Source organism: Petaurus breviceps, unplaced genomic scaffold (genome assembly GCF_028583685.1).
Source record: "Petaurus breviceps papuanus isolate PSGF00001 unplaced genomic scaffold, PetGlider_PUasm1.0 225, whole genome shotgun sequence".
Lineage (NCBI taxonomy): Eukaryota > Metazoa > Chordata > Mammalia > Diprotodontia > Petauridae > Petaurus > Petaurus breviceps.
In genome coordinates, this window is record NW_027185889.1 from 6,547,839 (window position 1) to 6,560,987 (window position 13,149).

Sequence of the window (13,149 nt, forward strand, 5' to 3'; positions counted from 1 at the left end):
TTTTTTCTTTAGTTGTAGCCTTGTAGTTTGCCCTTCCTTCTCTTCTTCTTGGAATACAATAGTTTCCCTGAAAAGCAACTTTTTTACCTAAAGTCTTTCTTATTCCCCACAGGTGCTAAATTTAAATTACCTGATATTTATGTTGCACAGATTCTATATATGTACATATGCCTGTGTATATGTGCATGTTTTGGGTATGTATGTTGCTGCTGAGTTGTTTTCAGTCACATCCAACTATTTGTGTCCACATTTGGGATTTTCTTGGCAAAGATACTGGAGTGGTTTGTCATATTTTTCTCCACCTCATTTGACAGATGAGGAAATTGAGGCAAACAGGGTTAAGTGACTTGCCCAGGATCATACAGCTAGCAAGTGTCTAAGGCCAAATTTGAAGTCAGAAAAATGAGTCTTTTTGACTCCAGTGTCAGCACTCTATGCACTATGGAGCCACCTAATCTCCTCCCTCCCGCCCCACCCACTCCCCCTGCCATACACATATACAGACATATACATATTATATATTTATTCTTATTATCTCCTCTATTAGAAGGTAGGCTTCTTTAGGGAAATGACCATTGAACTCTTTTACATTGGAGTCTTTTACTCCACAGTGCTTAGCATGCTGCCTGGCATCTATGTTATTAGTATGTGTTGATTGGTAGTTGTTTTGTTTTGCTTTATTGTGTGTGATTTTTGCTTTTTTGTTTTGTTTTGTTTTTGCCTTGTGGTTTGCTATTTTATACTTACTTGAAAAATAAATAACAAAAAGTGGACTCATTGACATTTTCTTGGACTTTTATATTATAATTTTAATAGAAGAATAAAAAAGGCAGAGGGGAAAAAGTAACACTGGCTACATGGTATGTAAAGATATATAAAGAAGTAGACAGGTAGATTGTGAACTGCTTGGGAGCTAGGGCAGGGTCTATCCAAGAGAGTGTTCTGAATGATGATGATATATCTTATAGATCCTGTCTCAGAGCCATGTATCTGTTCCTTCATTACTAAACTCAATTTCCCACCACTGGGGAAAATCATCCATCTGTAGATAACTTTGAGACAGACTGTGGCACCAACATTAGACTCTTAATTAGATTCCTATGGCAGCACTGGGATTTTTTTCAGTTCTCGTCACAGAATACTAGTGTATATGCCCGTAGGAGTAATATCAACAGCTGATGTTTGAATTCATGTACCACTGAGGAAAATGTGGTGCCACTGAGGAGAATGTGATGCCACTCACATTGGCCATTTTATTTTAGAAGACTTCCCTGATCTACCTGCTAAAGATGATTAACAGTTAGATGGTTGGGACACCAGACTAGCCATACCTAAATTTTGGTTAGAGGGTGGTGGTCATCAGAGAAATGCAAGCCATTCATATGCAAGTAACCTAATTTTTTTTCTGCCTATTGAAGAATGACTTTATCATAAATATTCATTACACAATCACATGTGTAAAGCACTTTGAAAAACATCATTATTATTATTTATCCTTTATTATTAATGGCAATATTTCACATAGGATAAAGGAATTGTTTATATGAAAACATTGTCTGGAAGCCTTGTTGGATGCTCATGAATTGCTTCCAACAATGAGCAAACTTATAAAGGAGTAGAAAGGCAGCTTAGTGAAATAGAATGAAGACTGGATCTGGAATGAGAAGTTGTGAGTTCAAATCCTACTACCTTGGGATCTAAGGCACATCATTTAATATCCTTGGGCCTCAGTTTTCTCAATTGTCAAATTAAGTAGCTGGACTATATGGTTTTGGAGTTCCCTTATTTCTAATAATGCTATTTCACTAACTTATGAGTTTAAGGAAACAATGAATAGAAGTATTATCCAAGCAGTCCCTGTTGTGCCACCTCATGCTCATTCAAATTATCAACATTTATTAAGCACCTATTATGTGTCAGGAACTATGCTATATCCTGTAAATCACCATGCTGGTAATGGTGTAGCTTCAAGCATTGTCCTAATGTGTATTGCTATAAGTCGACTGATATGAATTACAAGTTCTATCATCAAAAGTTTGACAATGGGAGTCAGTCCTGCTTAAGTACTAACAGATAGATGCTTTAAGAATTTACTTAACATATGGTGTGATGGAAGTAAATGGATGATGAATTTGGAGGCCAAATATTTTGCTTCAAATATTAACTTAATGTTTGTTGCCTCTGTGACCTTGGGTGAGTCACTGAACCTTCCTAAATCTCATTTTCCTAAATAGTAAAATGAGGTTATTGGCTTATGTGACCTATGGAGTCCTTCATCTATAAACCTATGACATTTAACTAGATTAATGTGAGGACTCAGAAGATGAACAGAATATTCTAAATGCTGTTCTATCTGAACCTAAGTTTCATTTCTTTTTAGCACATATTAATCTTTGCTAGGAAATATGGATCTGAACTTGATAACTCCTACCATCATATTAATCTTAAAAATATATTTGTTTAAGAAATTATCTATGTCAGAAAGGAATTGTGGCATTGTGACATTTCCCTCTTGACCAACTCTAAAAGCATTTTCCCCTGGGTTTCTTTAAGAGCCTACTCCTTAGAAATACCTCCTCTAATTCCACATGATTTCATCTTAAAGCTACAAATCCCAAAGACTACTCAGTGCTAAAAAATAAAGGCCCTAGCAATTATTGTCTCACCATTAAATTACTGAAATGGATGTATCAATTATGTTTTTACCCAGAAGTAAACATAAGGATAGTCTCAAAAAAGGTATCTGCTGCCAATGAATTTTTTTAAGTTAATTAAGTAGGGAAGGATATCATGCATCCTAGCAGAAAATATGATGACGTATTTGTTCTTGCATCCCTTTTAAATTTCTGATTTAAGTTCCATTTGTTTTGTTTGTTTTTTTAGTTCTCTGAGTTCATGGTGCTGAGACTTCTCAAGTGGATTTTTCCTGAAGCATACTTTAGTAGCAAAATAGAATTGTCTTATATTTTTTAAAGCTTGATGATTCATTGCCTATTTACTAAAACTCAACACAATAGGAATTCATAAACATTTTTAAGAGAACGAATCTTTTCACTTGCACATACAGACTATTTTAGTATCACTGAGAAAATATTTTACATATACTATCAATGCCAAGATAATTCATATAAATACCCTTTTCAAATAGAATAAACAGAACAGTTGGGTTTCTACTAATAATCTGGCAAGTGCTACTGATAGCTATATCCAACTCCAAATCCTGGTTGGAGCAATTTGCTCCTTCAAAGCACGCTTCCATTTTCCAAGCTTTATTCCTAATGACTAGGACAGAGTAAGTGTAACTGAAGTAGAGTTAAAGCAGAAAATAGATGCTTGAGAATGATTTCGAGTCTGTGAGTTTTTCACTAGTAAATTGATTTATCAAGATTTAAAATTTTAGAACTTATCATTTATTAAGCCTGTACTGCAAAAGCCCTTCACCTGAATCCATCTCCTACTGTTACAAGCCAATTGTGTGTACATGTGCCTGCTTCATTATAGCCTACTTATATTTGGTGTCTTCTCTGAAACCATTAATTTGACCATCAAAAGCATTCTCCTTTTCACTATTGAAACTATTTGAATTTTTGTCTCTTTATGAAGTCTTCAATGACTAACTGGAAGACAACTTGTGATTTCACCTGCAACCACTCAGCTAAACTATTTACATAAAGTAAATATAATTATTAATTCACCAATTCAGTAAAAAATATTACTAATGGAAGGGGGCTAATATGTGTATGTATTCCCTTTTCTTATTGTGAACTTGACAAAAATCTACATTTCCCCATAAAGAAGAATAAGAAAAAAAGGAAGGAAGGAAGGAAGAAAAGAAAAGAGAAAGAAAGAATGAAAGAAAGAGAAAGAAGGAAGAAAACAAGGGAGGGAGGAAAATAGAAAGGAAGAAGAAAATAATAATTGGGCATGAAACTATGATCTCTGCTAGGTACAGTCTGTGGCTTGTATTGAATATTTCAAATTTTACATTGTAACTATAAAACTGCTCTATGCATCTCTTTTCCCTTCTAAAATTTCCTTTGGTTTAGTGTTTGCTTTAAAAAAATGATTCATTGATGTTATTTTCCTTCTCTTCCTTTTTTAGTATCAATATAAACTCTGTCAGTCCTCTTGATGCTGATAATCATCTATCTCTTCCCCCAAAGAAGCTCTCATTTATAGCCAATAAAGAGTGTCATAATAAACAAGCAAATAAATAAATGAATGAATGAATTAGAATTAATAAATGAGTGAAAAAAGAAACATATTGGAGTTCTTTGAAAATGTATATGTCATTCCTTAACTCCATACAATTCATTATCTCTATGTAAAGAGGTGGTAAACATAATTTGTGATCCATTTCCTGGAGCCCTGACTGACCCACTGATGAGCATTCTTAAACCTTTCAAAATTGTTTTCCTTTACAATGCAGAAGTCATTCTATTAAATGTTCTACTGCTTCTGCTTATAAATTTCTTAATTTTATGGAAGTCATTAACTGATTCTACTCATTTTGCTATTTCTTATGGTAGAGTGATATTACATTACAGTAATGCACAATAGTTTATGTATTTATTAAGTGTTTACATTCTCAGCCCTCTTTTTTTCTTGTTCAGATTAGAATATCATGAAATACCACCACCACCACCACCACCCTGCCATATCCATCTATGTTTGTATACAGAACAAAATGTCCCATAAATGTTAGATTATTTATCTCAGTGACGGCTGAAGATAACAAAAGTCTGAAAGGATATTTTAACTTCCATTGTAATGCAAGTAATTTATCATCATTGAGTCCCATCTAATTCATAAAGTTTATTTACCTTACCAGGATTGTCTTGATTTTTTAGATTGTAATTTAAAATTTCTATTCATGTATGTTATTTTCATCAAAAAATGCTCAAAAGCTTTCTAATCTGTTAAAACTCCACTTGCCTCTGTAGGATTATACTCAGTTTTGCAGTGTCAATATTCTTGGTTGTAATATTTTGTCTTTTAACTTTTGTAATTTTATATTCCAAGATTACATCTCTACAGAGATTCTAAGTGTTATATGATCATAAGTCATGATTTCATTTTAAAAAAATCTTTTCATTCTTTTCTTCCAACCTCACCTTTACTTTTTTTTTTTTACCAAGATAGTTGCTGCTGTTGCTATTTACTATCGTTTTCTCTGAGACTCTGGACAAAGTTGGTGTGGTATTACACTCTTGTATTTATTTTTTAATCTTTGACTTCCCTTAACCCATGGATTGTTTCATTGTATTCAACCCCTCCTTACCCCTAATCTTCTGCTAGTCATGATCTTCAGCCTCAGTCCTTAATTAGAATTGTGATCAGAGGCTAGTCCCTTCTGATGCTCTTGGATGGGCTGGGTACATTATGACTAGACTTTTCCATCTGTAATTTGGATGCCACTTGAACTGCCAGTATGAATTCAGGGACTGGTGTTAGGTACCAATCTCTGCCTCAATTCCTGCCATCTGTCTCAATCTCTTTGATGTAAGTTGCAGGCTCTACTTTATCAAGTTTTGTTCTTCACTTACACAGATGTAAAAGTAAAGAGGATTTTAGAGGCCATCAATGAAAATTGAATATATCTGGGGTTAAATTACTTGATCAGCATCACACAATTAGGAAATATCAGATATAGGTTTCGAATTCAGCTCTCTCTGATATCATATTGTCATGTTAATGGAACAGGAAGATCTTTCACATATATTAATAGGCCTATGAGACCTGCTTTGAGCTCCAAACCAGCTCACAGCTGTGATATAGCCTGAGTCACATGGAGTTTGACTCTCATGGAGCCTTCTGTAGGAGGAGCTTGCTCAGGGGAAAGTGAAGCAGAACAGAGAGAGAAGTGAATGTGAGTGGGCTGAGGGAGGAACTTGACTAGGGGAGCTTGTTTGTGGGGAGTTCTAATAGAAATAATGCTTGAGATGTCAGTGCTCCCTGGATTAGTGGAGTACCTTGCTAAATATTACCTCTTGCTATCCTAATAGTGATGTTCCGAATAAATATTTTGGTTTTGTTGTGGAAGAAGAGAGTTTATTATATATTACAAATCTACCCTGGAAATACTTATGCATATTTGTAGCAGCTCTTATGAATATGCATATTTTATTGGCATTACACATGTCCAACCACATGTCCATGTACAAAAGCGAGTTCTCTCCTGTCATGAAGAATTAATTCTGGTCCTTGTTGTAGCCTAACAGGCCCCAGAAGATGATGAAAATCACACTGATGTCAGGCCTCTTGAACAGATGCACTGGAATGGATGCTTCAACATCAAATTGGCCTCTTCTCCTTTTGTAGCTCTCCATGCTCTAATAGTACACAAAGTGGAGCCCTGGCTTCCTCATCAGTGGCTTTTGGGGTCTGTTTCTGTATTTCTCTTCCTCTTTTTGTTCTGTAAGACTAAGGACATGATTCAAATTCAGGTCCTTGATCACTGCCTTGTTGAGTGCTGGCTGGCTTCACATACTTTGGTAGAAACTCCCACTGGAGTTTCTACCTCAATCTTTTTCATGCTCTGGTCCATTTCCAAGTGTTTAGATTGGTTTCCCTGGTTTAACTCTTCCTCTCTCTGCTTCCACCTGCTTTTGTGTTTACAAGGTCTTAGCCTGACTTCTTTGGTTCAATGACCCTGACCACATGTACTGGGTGAACTTTTGTGAGATTGTTGTTAGGTTAGAGAGGTGATAGACTTCACCTCACAACACTCCTAAGTGCCTGAAGAACAATATCAAAATGTAATTGTAAAATATTTAACAAAATAAATAAAAATATAACAAACCATAGATAATATTAATATATGGTTTTCTAAGTTAATGTGCAGCCCTCAGGGATCATTATGTATGATTCAGTGTCCTGTTTCCATTTGAATTTGACACCAGTGGGTCAGAAGACTCTTGTTTTGAGAAAACTTAGTGGTCCAGTGGGTAGAGTGCTATAAATTATGTCAAAAAGATCTAAGCTTAAATCCTATTTCAGATGCTTCATAGCTATATGACTAGAACAAGGGATTTTATCTTCTGTTTTCTCATCTGTAAAATTGTCATAATAAAAGCATCTATCTCATAGGGTTGTTTTTAGGCTCAAATAAGATAATATATAAAGAGTTTTGCAAAATTTAACTTAAATTCCAGCTTTTATTATTTCTTTTCAATTCTTGTTATTCCTGTTTTTTCCAGTATCCTTTTCAAATATTAGCTGTGTTTCACATCTGGCAGCTAGATTTCTCCGTGATCTTGTGAGCATTGGAAATATCAATAATTTATTTGGATTCTTGATCTTCCATTTAACAATAGTCTGTATGGTCAGGGTTTTTTGTTTGTTTGTCATTTGCTCATAATTTTTCCAGTCTATTTCTTGACTGTGAACTTTATGTTAGACTTTGCTCACCTGGAGGTAGAGTGGCACTGTGCCTACCAAACTTCAGACTTTTTCATGCTGCTATTTTCAGAACTAGTTCTAGGAGTCTGCAAGTTTTTGGTACTTCCAAAGTGGTATGATCTGGGGAGGGGTGTGGTCATTGCTACCCTAGTCTTTACTCACAAACAGCCCCTGAACCTTTACATCCATAAGAACTAGCACTCCTCAGGGTCATATAATCACAACCAGGTTCCATGCTTCCCTGCAACTCTGTCTAATACCCCTTAATCCCTATAACAAGGACCCCTGCTGTTGTATGACTGACCATAAGTCAACCTGCACCATGGGACTGGGACGCAAAAATGCATATGGGCAATAGAATTGCCCAATACCACCAGGTCCTGTGATTGGTGCCAGCCAAAGGTCCACCAAAATCTCCTTCTGAGCAGTTGTCTAACTCTTGAAAGCTCTGGATACTGTGACTGTTATTGTTATAGCTTCCTCCAAGGTCCGTGATTGATGCTTCCTCCAAGTGTACTACAGGGTGGCCCCAATAACAGTGTCACAGAACACTCCTGCCAGCCTCCTGAGCAGTCTTGAACTGGAAAAAAATATCTCATCCTGATCTTTTCTTGGCTGTGTCAGCCCAAAATTTGGTTTTATATATTACTTTAAAGTTATTTGAAAGTGAATGCTGGAAAAGTTCAGCTAAGCTGCTGTTCTTACTCTGCCATCTTGGTTCTACTCCCAATTAATTTACATTTTTAACATGCCTAGCACCAAAATGATGACTTGTGAATGACAAAAAATGTTTACGTAGTCTTACAGTGGTCACATTTCTATACCCAGTTCATGACAAGGGCCAATATATTCAATTATCCTTATTATGTAATTAACTCTTAAAGGACAGGTATTGGGGGCAGAGCCAAGATGGCAGAGTAGAAGCAGGAAAACTCCATGTAATTCCCCTCTAACCACCTCAAATACCTATAAAAATAACTCTAAACAAACTTTAGGGCTACAGAACTCACAAAGTGACAGAAACAAACTTCCCGCTGAAGACAGCCCAGCAGGTGAACAGAAAGGGTTCATCACAGCCTGTTGGGAGCAGAGGCCAGCCCAATGTGAGTCCATGGTTTTAGCCTCAGGGCAGCCTGACCAGCAAGGGCTAGAGGGACATCAGGAGAGTGGATCAACAGCAGATGTGGCAGGTTCCAGAATTATCAACCCATAGATGCCAAAGACAAAGTGAGAGGTCAGTGTAGACTTTAAGAACAGAGAATCAGGGATTACAGTCTGGCCTCTGCCCCCAGAGGGAGAAGTGGCTGAGGTGCCATGGCTGCCGCCACATGGCTGCTTCAGAACTCCAGGCCTGCAGATTGTAGGGAGACCAAGCAACCATTCTGAAGGGTAATAGCTCTTGCTTTTACCTGTTTGGATCTGGATTACTGTCTTGTATGGAGGTCCTGGGGTGCATGATCAATGAGGCAGAGCATGCACAGGCTTCAGAGAGGGCAGCCAACTAATATCTCCAGCAGCTGTTAAAATCCAAGCAATTTGGGACAAATCTATCCTCTCTGGAAGCAGAGTTCCACTGTGGCAAAAAGCTCAAAAGTTAAGTAACTGAGTGGCAACATGAGCAAGCAAAGGAAGCAAGGCAAGAACAGCATTCCGACTTTGGAATCCTTTTTTGGGGGACAAAAAGGATCAAAGCATGGAAAGGCAAGAAGACAATGATGTCAGAACTCCAGCACTGAAATCTTCCAAGGAAAATATGATCTAGTTACAGGCCATAGAGGAGCTTAAAAAGGATTTTGAAAACCAAATAAGAGAAGTGGAAGAAAAACTGGGAAGAGAAATGAGAATGATGTAAGAAAATCATGAAAAGAGAGTCAACAATCTGACTGAAGAAAATGACACATTAAAAAATAGACTAACACAAATGGCAAAAGAGGCTCAAAAAGCCAATGAGGAGAAGAATGCCTTAAAAAGTCAAATTTGCCAGATAGAAAAATAATCTTAAAAGCTCACTGAAGGGAATAATTCCTTCAGAATTAGACTGGAGCAAATGGAAGCTAATGACTTTATGTAAATCAAGACACTATTAAACAGATCCAAACAAATGAAAAAAATAGAAGGCAATGTGAAATATCTCATTAGAAAAACTGCTGACATGGAAAATAGATCCAGGAGAGATAACTTAAAAATTTTTTGAACTACCTGAAAAAAAAGATAAAAAAAGAGAATCTAGAAATTATCCTTCAAGAAATTCTCAACAAAAATTGCCATGATGTTTTAGAACCAGAGGACAAAATAGAGGTTAAAAGAATCTACCTCCTGAAAAGATCCCAAAAAGAAAACTCCTAGGAATATTATAGCCAGGTTCTGGAGTTCCCAGATCAAGGAGAAAATATTACAAGAAGCCAAGAAGAAACAATTTGTATATTGTGGAAACACAATCAGGATAACACAGAATCTGGCAGTTTCTACACTGAGGGATCGAAGGGCTTAGAATATGATATTCTGGAGATGAAAGGAGCTGGGATTAAAACCAAGAATCATATTCCCAGCAAAACTGAGTATATGCTTCAGGGAAAAATATGGACATTCAGTGGAATGGAGGACTTTCAAGCATTCTTGATAAGAAAACCAGAGTTGAATAGAAAATTTGACATTCAGATACAAGAAGCAAGAGAAGCATGAGAGGGTAAAGAAATCAAAAGGAACTTATCAAATTTGAACTGTTTACATTTCTACATGGAAAAATGATCATTGTAACTTATGAAATCTTTCTCAGTATGAAAATAGTTGAAGGGAATATAAATGTGTATATATATACACATACATACATACATGTTTATGTCTATATAGGAGGGTATATGGGCATATGAATACATTTGTGAGTGTGTGTATATATGTGTACAGGTATACATAGACAGAGGGCACAGGACCAATTGAATAGGAAGAGAAGATACTTAAAAGGTTAAATTGAGAGGTAAGAGATGAATATAATGAGAGGAGATGGGGAGAGACAGAATGGGGTAAATTATCTCACATAGAAGACATAAGGGAAAAGCTGCTACAATGGAGGGGAAGAACAAGAAGGCAAAAGGGAATGGGATAACCTTACTCTCATTGAATTTGGCTCAGGGAGGGAATAACATACACACTAAATAGGGTATCTCACCCTACAGGACAGTAGGGAGGAAGACGATGAGAGGGGGGATGATGGAGGGGAGGGCAGCTTGGTGGGGGAGGGAAGTTAGAAGCACATACTTTTGAAAAGGGACAGGCTCAAAGTAGAGAATAGAACAAGTGGGGGGTGGGATAGGACGGAGGGAAATACAGTCAGTCTTTCACAATATATCCATTATGAATGTCAGTCTTTCACAATATACCCACTATGAAAAGGTTTTGTGTAGCTACATTTGTACAACCTATATTGAATTTCCTATCTTTCCAGTAAGAGTGGGTGATGAGTGAGGAAGGGCAAGAATCTGGAATTCAAAGTTTTAAAATCAAATGTTTTATATATATAAATATTTTTACATGCAACTGGGAAATAAGATACACAGGCACTGTAGTATAGCGATCCATCTTGCCCTACTGGAAAGCTGGAAAGTCAGAGGAGGGGTGTGGGAAAATATAGGTGAGAGCAGATTGGGTGTGGGGGTATACAGTGGGATCACTGTTTTAGGGTGGTGGGTAGGGGAAAGAAAAGGAGAAAATGTGTACCTCAAAATCTTGTGGAAATGAATGATGTAAACTAAACATAAACATGAAATTCAATTTAAAAATTAAAATAAAAAGAATCCCAATTAAAAAAAGGACAGGTGTTAAATTAGAAGTGCCATGGTACTGAATTTGGAGTAAAAGGCTATTTGCTCAAATCACACCTCTTTCCCCACCTCTTAAACTTTCGACAAGTCTCTGCAGCCTTATAGGCCTCATTTTGCTCATGTGCTAAATGAGAAAGTTGGAATAAGTGACTTCTAAAGTTCCCTTTAAGTTCTAATTCTGGGGCTTGCATGGAATTATTCTGTAGAGTGCTTAGCAGAGCACCAGGTGAGGACAGATAAGTGGCTGTGGTTTCACAAAATCACATTTCACAAAGTGAAAATAAATGGACAAAAACACATCGATTTTAAAAGAGGAAGTTTCTTGCACAAGTGACACCATGATAAGAAATGAGGACATCGAAGTGATTAAATCCATGTAGTACACTGGCTCTGCATAGAGATGCGCCACCACCACCACCCCAAGAGAAAATGTGAAGCCATATGGGGATGTTAACACTGATCTTGGGATGAGATATTTTACTCATAAGGTACTCAAGTCCTTCTCTACTAGCACTATTACTTTGTAAGGACTATGATGCAAACTTTGCTTTGGTAACTGATGCTGTGAGTTTGTGAGGATTATGAGTTTCTGGACAGTCGAACAGACCACTTAGGATGGGGCAAAGAGGGAAGAGTAAGAGGAGAAGAGGAGAGGGGCAGAAAGAAGGAAAGGGGGAGAGGGAGAGAGATGGAGAAGGGGAGAATAGGAAAGTGGGCAGAAGAAAAGATAAAAGGAAAAGTAGGAGGGGAAAAGAGTGCAGGGGAGAGGAAGAAAGGGAGAGGAGGGCTGGGAAGGGGCAAGAGCGAGGGAAGAGAGAATGAGGGGAAGGTGGGGAGTGGAACGAGAGGGAGAGGTAGAGAGGAGAAGAGGGGAAAAGGAGAGAGGGAGAGAATTTAGTTAAGAACTCCTGGGGTCAGATGGCAGAGTAGAAGCAAGACCTTCCCGCGGCCCCGGCTTCCACCCTCCCCAATCCATGAAAAAAGGGGACTCTAAACAAACTTTGGAGGTGCAGAACCCACAAAATGACACAGAGAAGCTAACCTCCCGCTGAGGACAGCCCGGCAGGCCAGCAGGAATTGGCCAGCCCAGCGCTCTGGGAGCCGAGCCCAGCCCCACCCCGAGGCTTTAGCCCCAGGGCGGGCCTGACCAGCTGCCGGCCAGCGGGACTCCAGATCAGCAGCAGCTGTGGCCATTTCCAGATATATCAATACATAGATGCGAAGGACAAGGTGAGAGACCAGTGCAGTCTGGACTTTGGGACCAGTAAGTGGGAGTGCATGGCTTCTACCCCCAGGGTGAGGAACCGCTGAGACTCCAGCACAACCTGCCAGCACCATGTGGCAGCTTCAGCTCCTGGCCTGCAGAGTGTAGGGGGACCAAGCACCAGTCTGAGGGGTAATCGCTCTTGCTTTAACCTGCTTGGATCTGGAATGCAGTCTAGGGTGGAGGTCCTGGGGCGTGCGTCCAGCTTGCCAGAGCATGTGGAGACCTCAGAGAGGGCACCCATCTAATACCCCTGGCAGCTGAGAAAACCCCAGCGTTTGGGACGAAAACTCCCCTGTCTGGTGGCAGAGTCCTACTGTGGCAAAAAGCCCAAAAGTCAAATAATTGAGTGGCAAAATGAGGAGGCAGAGGAAACAAAGCAGACAGAAGATTCCAACATTACACTCCTATTTTGGGGATAAGAAGGAGCAAGGCATGGAACAGGAGGAAAACAGTGAAGTCAGTACTCCTGCACCAAAAGCTTCAAAGGAAAATACAAGCTGGTTACAGGCCATAAAGGACCTTAAGAAGCAGATAAGAGAAGTGGAGGAAAAATTGGGAAGAGAAATGAGAACGATGCAAGAAAATTATGAAATGAGAGTCAACAGCCTGACTGAAGAAAATAATACCTTAAAAAACAGACTGACTCAAATGGCAAAGGAGGCT